Below are 13,152 nucleotides of genomic sequence, written 5' to 3'. Positions count from 1 at the left end.
AAAAAATGTTCAGTATCTCTAGCAAATAAGGAAATGCAAATCGAAGCTACAATGAGATATCATTTCACATCTGTTAGAATGTCCATTATTTCTGCTGAGTTTGCCTCCCCTCTCCTTGATGCCATTACTTGTCTTAGATCACATGCTCTGCTTTAACTGGTAGAAGAGGACTTAACCCATTCTAAGTGTGGCAGCTCTGACTAATTGACACTAGTTGGACATTTGTTCAGAGAGTGTGATGATTGTGTTCTCCATCCATGTTTTTCTTTATATTTCTCAAAACTTGACAATCTCTTTTTATTCTGTAGACCTTACTGGACCACTTTTTTTTTTCCCTTTCCCTAAATATGCAGTCTACCAGATTTTCAGTTTACTCATGCTAGAGAAATGATAAGATTTGCTATTCCTCTTATAATAAATACCTTTCCTACATAAAAAAGAAAAAAAAAGAATGGCCACTATTAAAAAAGACAAAAAACTACAAGGTTGGAGAAAATGCAGAGAGATGGGAAACTTATTCACTGTTAGTGGAAATGTAGAATGGTACAGTCACTGTGGAGGACTTTTTGACAGTTCCTAAAGAAGTTGAATATATATTTGCCACATGACCTGGCAAGGCCACTACTGGGCATATACCCAGAAGAACTGAAAGCAGCGACTTGAACAGACATCTGCAAGCCGATGTTCATAGTGGTGTTATTCCAATAAAATAACCGTTTGGCCAATAATGGGAAAAACCCAGGTGTCCATCAATCAATGAACAGATAAACAAGCTGTGGTGTATACACACAATGGAATATTATGCAGCTGTAAGAAGAAATGAAGTCATGAAGCATATGACAACATGGATGAACCTAGAGGACATCATGTTAAGTGAAGCAACCCAGATACGAAAGGACAAATACAGTATGATTGTGCTATTTATGAACTAAATATATTGTGTAATCTCATGGAGTTAATAACTTGAATATAGGACACCAGAAAATAGAATGAGGTTAGAAAATGAAAAGCTGAGTGTTAACTTGTGCAGAATTGCTAAAAAGGATGTATGTTTATCTTGGAAATAAATAGAAAAGGTGAAAACACAACACAGTGTTTGTAACTAGCAGGGCTATTATATGGGTAAGACAGTGGTTGAAAGGGAAAGTCTAAGTTCATGTATATTACTAAAAAGGAAAGCTAAAAAATGTAATATGGGACTATATAGCATAGTAAAACCTTATGTGAAATAAGAATATAGGTAATATTACATATTTGACTATTTTTCTTTGAAACTGAACAAATGTTAATATTACAAGATGTTAATATCAAGGATGAAAAAAATCAGTATGCTAAGTGAAAGAAACCAGACACAAAGTACTACATATTGTATGATTCTATTTACATAAAATGTAAATATAAATCAATTTATAAAGATGGAATTATATTAGTGGTTATATAAGGCTGGGGAAGGATAATGGGATTGAGAGGTGACTGCTAAGGGGTGTGGAGTTTTTCTTTTTGGAGTAATGAAATCAATCTAAAATTTTTTTGTGATAAATATACATTGTGATTATACTAAAAGTCATTGATTGTACACTTTGGATAGATTGTATGGTATGTGAATAATATCGCAATAAAATATTTTTTAAAAATCAGAATAGCCTTAATTCACATTGCTTTCTTTCTGGTTTACCTTTTACAACTTATTTGTAAACAAGTTGAGGAACAGCATTATTAAGGTATTGATTCCTGTGGAAAATCCACCTACATTTTAGCTACTAGCAATTCACAAGATTCAAGTATATAACTACTTATTCTCTTTATTTCTTTCAGACTTTAATATATGGCAACTTTTTCTCTATGTTCTATATTTAAAATTTTGAAAAATAAAATTAAACGTGGTTTTTCTGACTCTAAAATTTAAAATAAGCTATGGTAACATCCTTTATGTCTGGCTCTTCCTTTTAATTTACCTTTTTTTTAAACTATTCTGTTTTGGGGCCAAGAAGAGAAGAGGAGCTCTAAGAAAGGCTTTTATAACAGGTTCAAAAGTATAAAAGCCATTTCAAGCTTCAGACATTTGTAGCCTTTATTTCTTTAGTCCTTGAAAGGGCTTTTTAAATGTTAACAGCTAGGACTGCTTTCCTATAGTAATGCTCCAGGGTTCATTTCCTTTGTAGTCTTGGGTTCAGTCCCACCCTCAATGCTCCAATAACCTCTGTGGAGCACAGCTACTTTTTCAAAACAAAACAAAAATAATTTAAAATATAAAAAATTTCATTCATCATAATGTGTATACAGACAGACTTCTAAGATCCAGTATAGAGTGACTACCTCTTGTAATTCAGAAATTAAAATATTTTGCTTTAGTCTCTTCTATAGTGATTTCATGTGCCTACTGAACATGCTTTTCATTTCTAAAATAATAACAGGTCACCTGCAAAGTTATTAGAGCCAAATAACTAACAAGAAGCTTTATTGGCATTATCTCCTTAAAAATGCTGAAATACAATCTTCGAAGGATCACCATCAAAAAGATGCTCATTATATACTTAAAAAAGAAAGTGAGGCTTATAAGTAGGGTTACAATAATTATACAGAATTATTCTGTTTTAGAAAAAATATTACATCAAATATTACAAAGAAGTAAGTCTGTACAAGGAATTCCCATCCCTACACTTTTGGTGTAATTTTTCTGTAAGTCTAAAACAACTCTAGAAATAAAGTTTATTATTTAATAAAAAGAATTCTGAAAACCTGTATTTCAAGATCTTAGTGGTTATTATTTCTGGTTGGTGAAATTATATATTTTTTTATTTTTTAATATTTTCTTGCCTCTGGATCTATTTTAACTTATCCTCAAAGCACTTGGATTGCTTGTCATAAGGAAAAATATTCATTTTGGAAAATAAGTGCTTTTTTTTTTTTCATTTTCAGCACATCATACAGGTACTTAAAAAAAATCCATATGGGGGGCAGATGTAGCTAGAGTGGTTGAGCGCCTGCTTTCCATGTACAAAGTCCTGGGTTAAAACTCCAGTACCTAAAAAAAATTTGTTATATAATAGCAAATAAATAGAAATAACATATAATATATAATAAATTATATAATATAACAAATAAATAGAAAAGACACAACTAAACACTGTGTTTCTTTCTGAACAATTTGAGAGTAAGTTGCCAACATGATGTACTATCATGCTCAGTGTATATGTACAACAAAGCATGACGTCCTCCTGCATTACCAAAATACCCTCAAGAAGATCAGGAAATTAACATAACATAAATTAACATAACTACTTATGTCTGTATCATATAAGTAGATTAAAATGTTTAAGTATAATTTTGAAAATAGTAAAATCACAACTTTCACATAAGTGCTTAATGGGTATGGGATTTCTTTTTAGAATGATAGAAATGTTCTTGAATTAGATAATAGTGATAGTTGTACAACATTGAGAAGATAATTTTATACTTTAAAATAGTTAAAATGATAAATTTTATGTTACATGAATTTAATCTCAATTTCTAAAAAGAAAAAAAAAAAAACAGAAGGCAACATCACACCCACTCAGGTGATTATAATTTTAAAAAGACAGATAATGACAAGTGTTAGGACGTGGAGAAATTGGAATCCTTTTACCCTATGAGTGTGAATTTAAAGTGGTGCAGCCAGTTTGGAGAACAGTGTGACAATTCCTTCAAAAGGTTAAACATTCATTGGTGTGGCGAAAGTGGCCATGGTGGTGGCTGGGGGTAGGGAGTGGGAGAAAGAGATGAGATGTGGGGGCGTTTTCGGGACTTGGAGTTGTCCTGGGTGGTGCTGCAGGCACAGTTACTGGACATTGTATGTCCTCCCCTGGCCCACTGGGTGGAATGTGGGAGAGTGTGGGCTATGATGTGGACCACTGACCATGAGGTGCGGCGGTGCTCAGAGATGTATTCACCAAATGCAATGAATGTCTTATGATGACGGAGGAGATTGTTGTTGTGGGGGGAGGAATGGGGTGGAGGGGTGGGGGGTATATGGGGACCTCATATTTTTTGAATGTAATATTAAAAAATAAAGACAAAAAAAAGGTTAAACATTGAATTGCTATATGATTCAGCAATTGAACTTCTAGATATATAGCCAAGAAAAATGAAAACATATGTGCAAACAAAAATTTGAAAACAAATATTCATAGCAGCATTTTTCATAATAGTCAAACAGTAAAAACAACCCAAATGGATAATCAAAGTGTGCTATATCCATACAACGGATATCCATGCAATGCAACACTACTGAGAGATCAAAAATATAAAGTACTGATGTTACTGGATTTTGTCTACATTCTTGACAAAGCTGCAAGAAATTTATTCCAAGAACAAGCCCGTTGATTAGGCCAGTAATTTATTAAGGTAGGGAGGGAAGAGAAACGGCAGAAAATAACAGATCATGGGTCCCAGGTAGAGAGGAAGGGGCTGAAGAGTGATAAAGAGGGCTGATTTACAGAATACAATTCCTCACTATAGATTATAAATCCCCAGGATTACTTGCATATTGATCCGGGGCGGGGGGCAAAGAATGCCAGAGTAGAGAAGGAACAGGCACAGGGCCAGTTTGCTTTCCTGCTTGCCTTTTAAACTATTAATAATTCTGCCTCTTTGCTATGACAAGGGAGGAGTTCCAGCTGTTTGCTGTTTTGATTGATTATCCCACCCATCAGTCTCCAAAGAGAGCCCAATGATAAGGCCCATGGAGACTATCTGGGCTTCTCCTGGCTTCCAGAGGAAATCTCGTTCCAAATGGGATTTCTTGTGAGGGTGTTTCAGCAGCCATTTTAAGGTTACTGAAGGACATGTGTTAATGGAGATGGTTTTTCTGCCAGGTTCCAGATCCATCTATTGATTCCCTATCTAGCTTGCTTTACAGACATATCTACATCAATGAATCTCAAAATAATTATGCTGAGTAAGTGAAAGAAACAAAAAGGAAAACATACTATATGATTTCACTTGTAAAACATTGCAGAAAATACAAAGCAATCTATAGTGACAGAAAGCAGATCTATCATTGATTGCCTGGGGATAGAGTAGACAGGATGGCAGTAATGGGTATGAAATTTCTTTTTGGGGTTATGAAAATGTTATAAAATTGATTGTAGTAAAATGTTATAAAATTGACTGTAGTGATTATAGATGCACAATACTGGGAATATGTTTAAAAACATTGACTTGTACACTTTAAATAGATGAACTGTAGGCATGTGAATTATATATCTCAATAAAGCTATTATTAAAAAATAAAGACAAATGCCAAAATACTATTAATAGAAAATACTTAAAATATGAAAATTGATGCAATAGTAATAACCTGTATTTAAAACCATAATATATTATCCTAGAAGTGGGAGGGAACAGAGCAAAAGTAAAGGTGCTACACCATGGAATATTATTCAACCATAAAAAGGAATAAAGTTTTGATACATGCAACAACATGACTGAACCTTGAAGACATCATGTTGAGTGAAATAAGCCAGATACAAAAGGACAAATATTGATGATCTCACTGATATGAAATAATTAGAATAAGCAAATTCATAGAGTCAGAATCTAGAATATAGGTTACAAGGGGAAGGGGTAGGGATAGAGAACAGGGAGTTGAGGCATAAAATGTACACAGTTCCTATTTGGAAGGATGGATATGTTTTGGTAATGAATGGTGGTGATGGTAGCACAACATTGTGAATGTAGTTAATGGCACCAAACTATATAACTGAATGTGGTTAAAAGGAGAAATATTAGGTTGTCTATATGGTATGTATAGCAGTTTGATATTATTGATGAATTCAAAAAGAAATATTTGATTATGTTTATAAACTGATCTTTTTCTCTGGGTATATTAGATTATATTAGATTTAGAGATTTACTTGATTAAGTAATTAGGTAAACCTCTTGTGCCAGTAGAGCGTTGAGTCCCCACCCCTTAGTGTGGAGATAAAAGACATGGCAAAGGACAGAGTTGGAGCATTTTTGATGTTCGAATTTTGATGTTGGAGTTTGATGCTGAAGCCTTAAGCTGGAGCCCCGGAAAGAGAGGAATCCAGGAAGTCTGAACCCTCACAGATGTCAGCAGCCATCTTGCGCCAACACGTGAAAATAGACTTTGGTGAGGGAAGTAACTTATGCTTTATGGCCTGGTATCTGTAAGATCCTACCCCAAATAAATACCCTTTATAAAAACCAACCAATTTCTGGTATTTTGCATCAGCACCACTTTAGCTGACTAACACAGTATGAGAATAAATTTTTAAAAAAATCTGTGGAACGGCACAAAACAAACATTGAACCCTAAGTTAAACCATGGACTATAGTTAATAGTACAATTATTAAAATGTGCTTTCGGGAAATGGACTTGGCCCAGTGGTTAGGGCATCTGTCTACCACATGGGAGGTCTGCGGTTCAAACCCCGGGCCTCCTTGACCCGTGTGGAGCTGGCCCATGCGCAGTGCTGATGCGCACAAGGAGCGCCTCCCCCACGCAGGGGTGTCCCCAGCGTAGGGGAACCCCACGCGCAAGGAGTGCACCCGTAAGGAGAGCCGCCCAGCGCGAAAGAAAGTGCAGCCTGCCCAGGAATAGCGCTGCTCACACTTCCCGTGCTGCTGATGACAACAGAAGCGGACAAAGAAACAAGACGCAGCAAATAGACACAGAGAACAGACAACCGGGGGTGGGGGTGGAATTAAATAAATAAATAAATCTTTAAAAAAAAAAATGTGCTTTCATCAGTTGTAACAAATGTACGAAACCAATTCAAGGGCTAATAATAGGGTAGTATATGGGAATCCTAAATTTTATGCATGATTGTTCTGTAAACCCACAACATCTCTTAAAAAAAGTAAAGGTGCTAAATTTTTTATACATATAGGGAGTCATGAGACACTGAGATAGTGATTTACTTTAGAGTAAAAGTTAATCTATAACCATGAATTCTATTAAGAACAAAGTTGTATAGCCTCCAAATCACTAGAAATAAGAGACTTGAAGGAACTGCACTTAACTATTAATAGTGGTTACCTCAGAATGATATCACAGGTAAAACAACAGCAGGTTTTCTGTACAGAGAAATGTCTTTGGAGCTTTTATTTCCTCTTTATGTTTGTAAAATTATGCTCAATTTTTACTATCCTTGGTAGAGTAGAATATTAATGTATACTCTTAACATTTATGATTGTCTACTATATGATAAGCACTGATATAGGAAAAAATGAGAAGGCATGATCCAAACCCTCAGGAAAGTGTTTCAGTGTTCTATTATTGGGACATCCAGGAAGGTGACAGATGAGGAAATCATAGGACTCTTTTTTCTTCCAGAAAAAATAGCCAGAGGAAAAGCAGGAATGTCCTGTGAAAAAAATGTTATAGGCAATAGGACACCAGGGAAGACTGGACATCATCCAGATGAGAGAGGCACAGAATAAAAATCTCAACAGAAAGACCATAAGTAGAAACTGCAGCTGTAGCTGCTGGCCCCCCACCCCCACCCCCCGCCATGAGCAGACAATTTTGAATTCTCTGACCTTGGGCCAGCAGCTACATATAGATGGGGCTGCAGAGATTCACCTCCCCAGGAAACAGGAGAGAGAGGGACACAACCTTAGGCTGATTCAGCTTTTGGCCCACAGATTTGGTCTTCTGTGTCCCACAACCTCTTCCAGGCCAGGAGGGGTTGCGCCATTGTTTGCTCTAGCAGCCAGCCTGTGACCAAAGAGATCTCACCCTCTCAATGATCTTACCTACTGATGGGGACTGGTTGTTGAGGATGCAGAGGGGAGTGGAATTATTTTCTACCCAGGAAAAAGGAGGAGGCTGCCAGCAAAGGTTGAGAACAGCCTCTGAGAAAGTTTGAATTGTGAGGCCCTGAATAGCTTCCAAGCAGGATTCTCTCTCACACTGTTGCTATCAGTGTTACAGCGAACACATGCTGACCAGGCTTTGAACTGAGAGGGCTGCTGAAGAGCAGATCTGCAGAACACAGAAGTGCAAGTGAGGAAATTAAAAGTAAATAAGGGGAAACGGATGTGGCTCAACCAATTGGGCTCCTGTCTACCACATAGGAGGTCCAGGGTTTGATGTCCAGGGCCTGCTGGTGAGGGCAAGCTGACCCACTCAGCGAGCTGGCCCATGTGGCAAGCTAGCCCACATGGAGTGCTGGCCAATGCGGGAATGTGGCCCCACACAGGAGTGACGCCCTGTGTGGGAAAGCCACTCCACACAGGAGTGTCGGCCGACGCTGAGAGCTGGTGCAGCAAGATGATGCAACAAGAGACACAGAGGAGAGAAAATAAGACATAGCAGAACTGGGCATTGAGGTGGTACAAGAGAGTAATTGCCTCTCCCCTACTCTGGAAGGTCCCAGGATCAGTTCCCAGAGATGCCTAATGAGAATAAAAGCAGACACAGAAGAACACACAGTGAATGGACACAGTGAAAAGACTGGGGGGAATAAATAAAAAACAAATATTTTTTAAAAATTGTGAATAAGAAAGAGGTTTTTTCTGGACTTTACACCCTCCCTCCACAAGACCTTAGAAGCAGGTCTGCAACCCATTACTGGGCTCATGGCCCAGATCTGAGCAACTAACAAGGACAATCCTAAAGACCTAGAACAGATCTAGCCAAGAATCAAAGAACAGCAGTAACACAAGCCTCCTGCCACTAAATCCCTACAAAAGAGACAGGAATTGAGCATCTGAGTAAACTCATCATCATAATCAGATGCCTAGACAGCAGCAAAAAATTATAAACTATACTAAGAAAATGGAAGAAATGATCCAAGCAAAGGAATATATCAAAGCCCCAAAGGAGACACAAGATTTGAGACAACTAATCAACGAGGTTCATACAAATCTCCTAAATCAAATTAATGAATTGAAATGTAATATGGCTGAAGAAAAATGGACATCAAGAAGACACTGAGTGAGCAAAAAGAAGAATTTGAAAACCTGAAGAGAAAATTAACAGAGCTCATGAGAATGAAAGACACAATAGGTGAGATAAAAAACACCTTGGAGGCATACAACAGCAGACACAAAATGATAGAAGAATAAGTGATAAAGAAGACAGAACAGCTGAAATTGAAGAGAGAGAAGAACAGAGAAAGAAAACAATTTAAAAAGTTGAGCAGGGGCTCAGGGAGTTGAATGATAACACAAAGCGCAACAACATACATATTATGGGAGTTCCAGAAGGAGAAAAGATGGGAATGGGGGCAGAAAGAGTATTTGAGGAAATAATGGCTGAAAATTTCCCAACTTTCATGAAAGAAATGAATTCACATGTCCAAGAAGTACAGCATATCCCAATCAGAGTAAATCAGAGTACACCTACTCCAAGACACATACTACTCAGAATGTCAAATGTAAAAGATAAAGAGAAAATTCTGAGATCTGCAAGGGGAAAGAAAACCATCACATACAAATGATGCCCAGTAAGACTAAGTGCAAATTTCTCATCCAATACCACAGAGGTGAGAAGACAGTGGTATAATTAGGAGGATGAAAGAGAAAAATTGTCAGCTGAGAATTCTTTATCCAGCAAAACTATCCATCAAATATGAAGGTGAAAGGCTGTTCTGGGGCTGAGGACATCAAGAAAAGATACCACCAGAAGAGAGAGGAGCAAAGGAAAGGAGTCTCAGCTGCCTGAAAAAAGTCCCATAAGTAGAGCTGCAAAAGCAGCACAGGGTGCCCTTTCCCCATCTATGGAGCAAAGAGCAGTCTGCAGACTATAGCAGCTGTTGGCTGTGGTGGCTGTGGACTAAGAAGGTTGCGGGGGTCCTCTTTCCCAAGAAAAGGGAGAGGGAGGGACATAGCCTACAGCAGATTCAGATTTTCACCAGTAAAATTGGTCTGCTGCATTGGAGGGGTCCCACACTTCAAGACCAGATGGAGCCATAGCATTGTTTGCCCTGAGAGCAGGCAGGGAGCTAAAGATAATTTGCCTTCTCAAACACCCTCCCTACTGCCCCATGCTGGTTGCTGAAAAGGCAGAAGGAGGGAGCATGTGTCTGGCCAAGGGTGGAGAACAGCCTCTGAGAAAGTTTGTTTGTGAGGCTTGGCCAGACCTGAGGAGATTGTTTCTGTACTGCTCAATCACCTCAAGAGTTACACTGAGTGGATTTCCCCTTAGCACTGAGAGTTCTGTGCTGAGAGTTCTGCTGAAGAGCACCAAATATTGGCTAGACCATAAAATACATGGAAAAGGAATCATCATCATCATCATCATCATCATCATCATAAATAAAGAAGCAAGAAGGGCCTTCCTTTCCTGCTACCCTTTCCAAAATCTTTGGAAGCTGGCCTGTACCCAATTACTGGATCCTTAGCCCCGGTTTGAGCAGTTAAATGGGGTAATTCTAAATATCTAGAACAAGTTGAACCAAGAGTCAAAGAACAGTGGTAGCACACAGCTACTTAACAGTAAATCCCTAGGCAAAAGAGAGAAATTGAACATTAGAGTAAACTCTGCATCAGAATCAGATGCCTAGACATTAGCAAAAAATTATAAGCCACACAAAGAAAAAAGGAAGATATGACTCAGGCAAAGGAACAAATTAAAGCTCCAAATGAAACATAGGACTTGAAACAGCTAACGAGGTTCATACAAATCTCCTAAATCAAATCATGGAGTTGAAGGACAACATGGTTAAAGAAATAAAAGATATTAAGAAGACACTGAGTGGGAAGCAGATGTGACTAAAGCAGTTGGGTGCCTGCTTACTGCATGGAAGTCCCCAGTTCAGTTCCCGGTGCCTCCTAAGATGAGCAAGACAGCAAGCTGATATGATGCACTGCCACAGCAAAATGACACAGTGAGATCATACAATGAGATGATGGAACAAGGACACACAATAAGGAAACACAATGAGAGACAACAGTAAGAAGCAGAGGTTGCTCAAGTAATTGGGTGCCCACTCCCAAATGGGAGGTCCAGGGTTCAGTTTCTGGTGCCTTCTAAAAAGAAGATGAGCAGACACAGAGAGCACACAAGACATAGAGAGCAGATAATGAGTGCAAACAACGGGGGGGAGGGGGGGGATAAATAAATCTTTGAAAAAAAAAGAAGACACTGAGTGAGCACAAAGAAAAATTTGAAATCTTGGATAGAAAAAGAACAGAACTTATGGGAATGAAAGAATAAGTGAGATTAAAAATACGATAGGGACACATACAGCAGATTTTAAGTCAAAGAAGAAAGAATCAGCAACAAAGAGGAAAGAACAATGGAATTGAAAAGAAAGAACAGAGAGAAAAAAGAATGGAAAAAAAATTGAGTAGGGTCTCAGGTAGTTGAATTATAACTTGAAGCACACCAACATACATGTTATGGGAGTTCCAGAAGGAGATGAGAAGGGAAAAGAGGCAGAAAGAATACTTGAGGAAATAATGGCCAAAAATTTCCCAACTCTCATGAAAGACATGAATATAGGTGTCCAGGAAGCACAGTATACTCTAATTAGAATCCAAATAAAGCCACCCCAAGATACATAATATGAAGAATGTCAAATGCCAATAATAAAGAGAAAATGCTGACAGCAGCAAGGGATGTCCAATAACATAGCACAGATTTCTCTTCAGAAACCATGGAGGGAAGAAGTCAGTAGTATGGTATAATTATGGTACTGAAAAAAAGAAAAACTGCCAGTCAAGAATTCTTTATCCAGTAAAACTGTCCTTCAAATATGACAGTGAAATTAAAATAGTCACAGATAAATAGAAACTAAGAGAGTTTGTGAACAAGAATCCAGCTCTGCATGAAACACTAAAGGGAGTTCTGCAGCCAGAAAAGACAAGATCAGAAAGGGGCTTGGAGGAGAGTGTAGGAGTGAAGACTACCAGAAAGGGTAACCAAAAAGGTAAACCAAAAAGGTAAAAAGATGGACAAAATAAGATATGACCTAAGAAAACCAAAGGATAAAATGGCTGAAGTAAGTAATGCCTTAACAAAAATAACATTGACTATTAATGTATTAAACTCCCCAATCAACAGACATAGGCTGACAGAACAGATAAAAAAACTAGAGCCATACATATGCTGTCTGCAGGAAATTCACCCTAAAACCAAGGATGCAAATAGACTAAAAGTGAAAGGTTGGAAAAAGATATTTCACACAAATAGTAACCAAAAGAGAACAGGAGTAGCTATACTGTTATCAGACAAAACAGACTTTAAATGCAAAAAAAAGTGATGAGATGTAGAAGTCATTATATATTATTAAAAGGACAATCCACCAGGAAGGAGTAATAGTCACAAATACCTATGTACTTAGGTGTCCCAAAATACATGAGGCAAACTCTGGAAAAAACTGAAAGGAGAAATAGACTTCTGTGCAATAAAATTTACTTCAACACACCACTCAAGGAAATAGATAGAACTAGATAGAAAATCAACAAGGAAAGAGAGAACTTGAGCTATATGATAAATGAGCTGGACCTGACAGGCATATACAGATCATTGCACCCCAAATCAGCAGGTAATACATTCTTTTCAAGTGCCCATAGATCTTTCTCCAGGATAACCTTTTTTTTTTTGGGGGGGGGGGAGAAAAAAACACTTCAAAACATAGGAATAGAAGGAAAATTCCTCAATATGATAAAGGGCATATATAAAAACCCCAAACCAACATTATACTCAATGGGAAAAGGTTTAGAGCTTTACCTCTAAGAACATGACAAGGATGCCCACTGTCACCACAGTGGGCTAGATGAGATAGAAGATCTAGCTAGAGCTATTAGGCAAGGAAAAAAAAAAAGATAAAAGTCATCCAAATAGGAAAAGAGGAAGTAAAACACTCACTATTCACAGATGACACAATCCTATATTTAGAAAATCCCAAAATGTCTAAAAAAAAGCTACTTGAGCTAATAACAATTCAGTAAAGTGGCAGGATATATAACTAGCACACAAAAATCAGTAATGTTCCTGTACACTAGTATTGAACAGTTTGAGGAGGAAATCAAGAAAAAAATATCCATTTACAATAACGACAAAAAGACTCAAATACCTGGGAATCAATTTAACCAAAGAAGTATACGACCTATATTCAGAAAATTATAAAACTATAAGAAATCAAAGAATACCTAAACAAATGGAAAGACATTCACCGTGTTCACAGATTGGAAGAC

This window comes from Dasypus novemcinctus, chromosome 10 (genome assembly GCF_030445035.2).
Source record: "Dasypus novemcinctus isolate mDasNov1 chromosome 10, mDasNov1.1.hap2, whole genome shotgun sequence".
Lineage (NCBI taxonomy): Eukaryota > Metazoa > Chordata > Mammalia > Cingulata > Dasypodidae > Dasypus > Dasypus novemcinctus.
The sequence above is the reverse complement of the archived record's forward strand: the minus strand, read 5'-3'. Positions refer to the sequence as shown.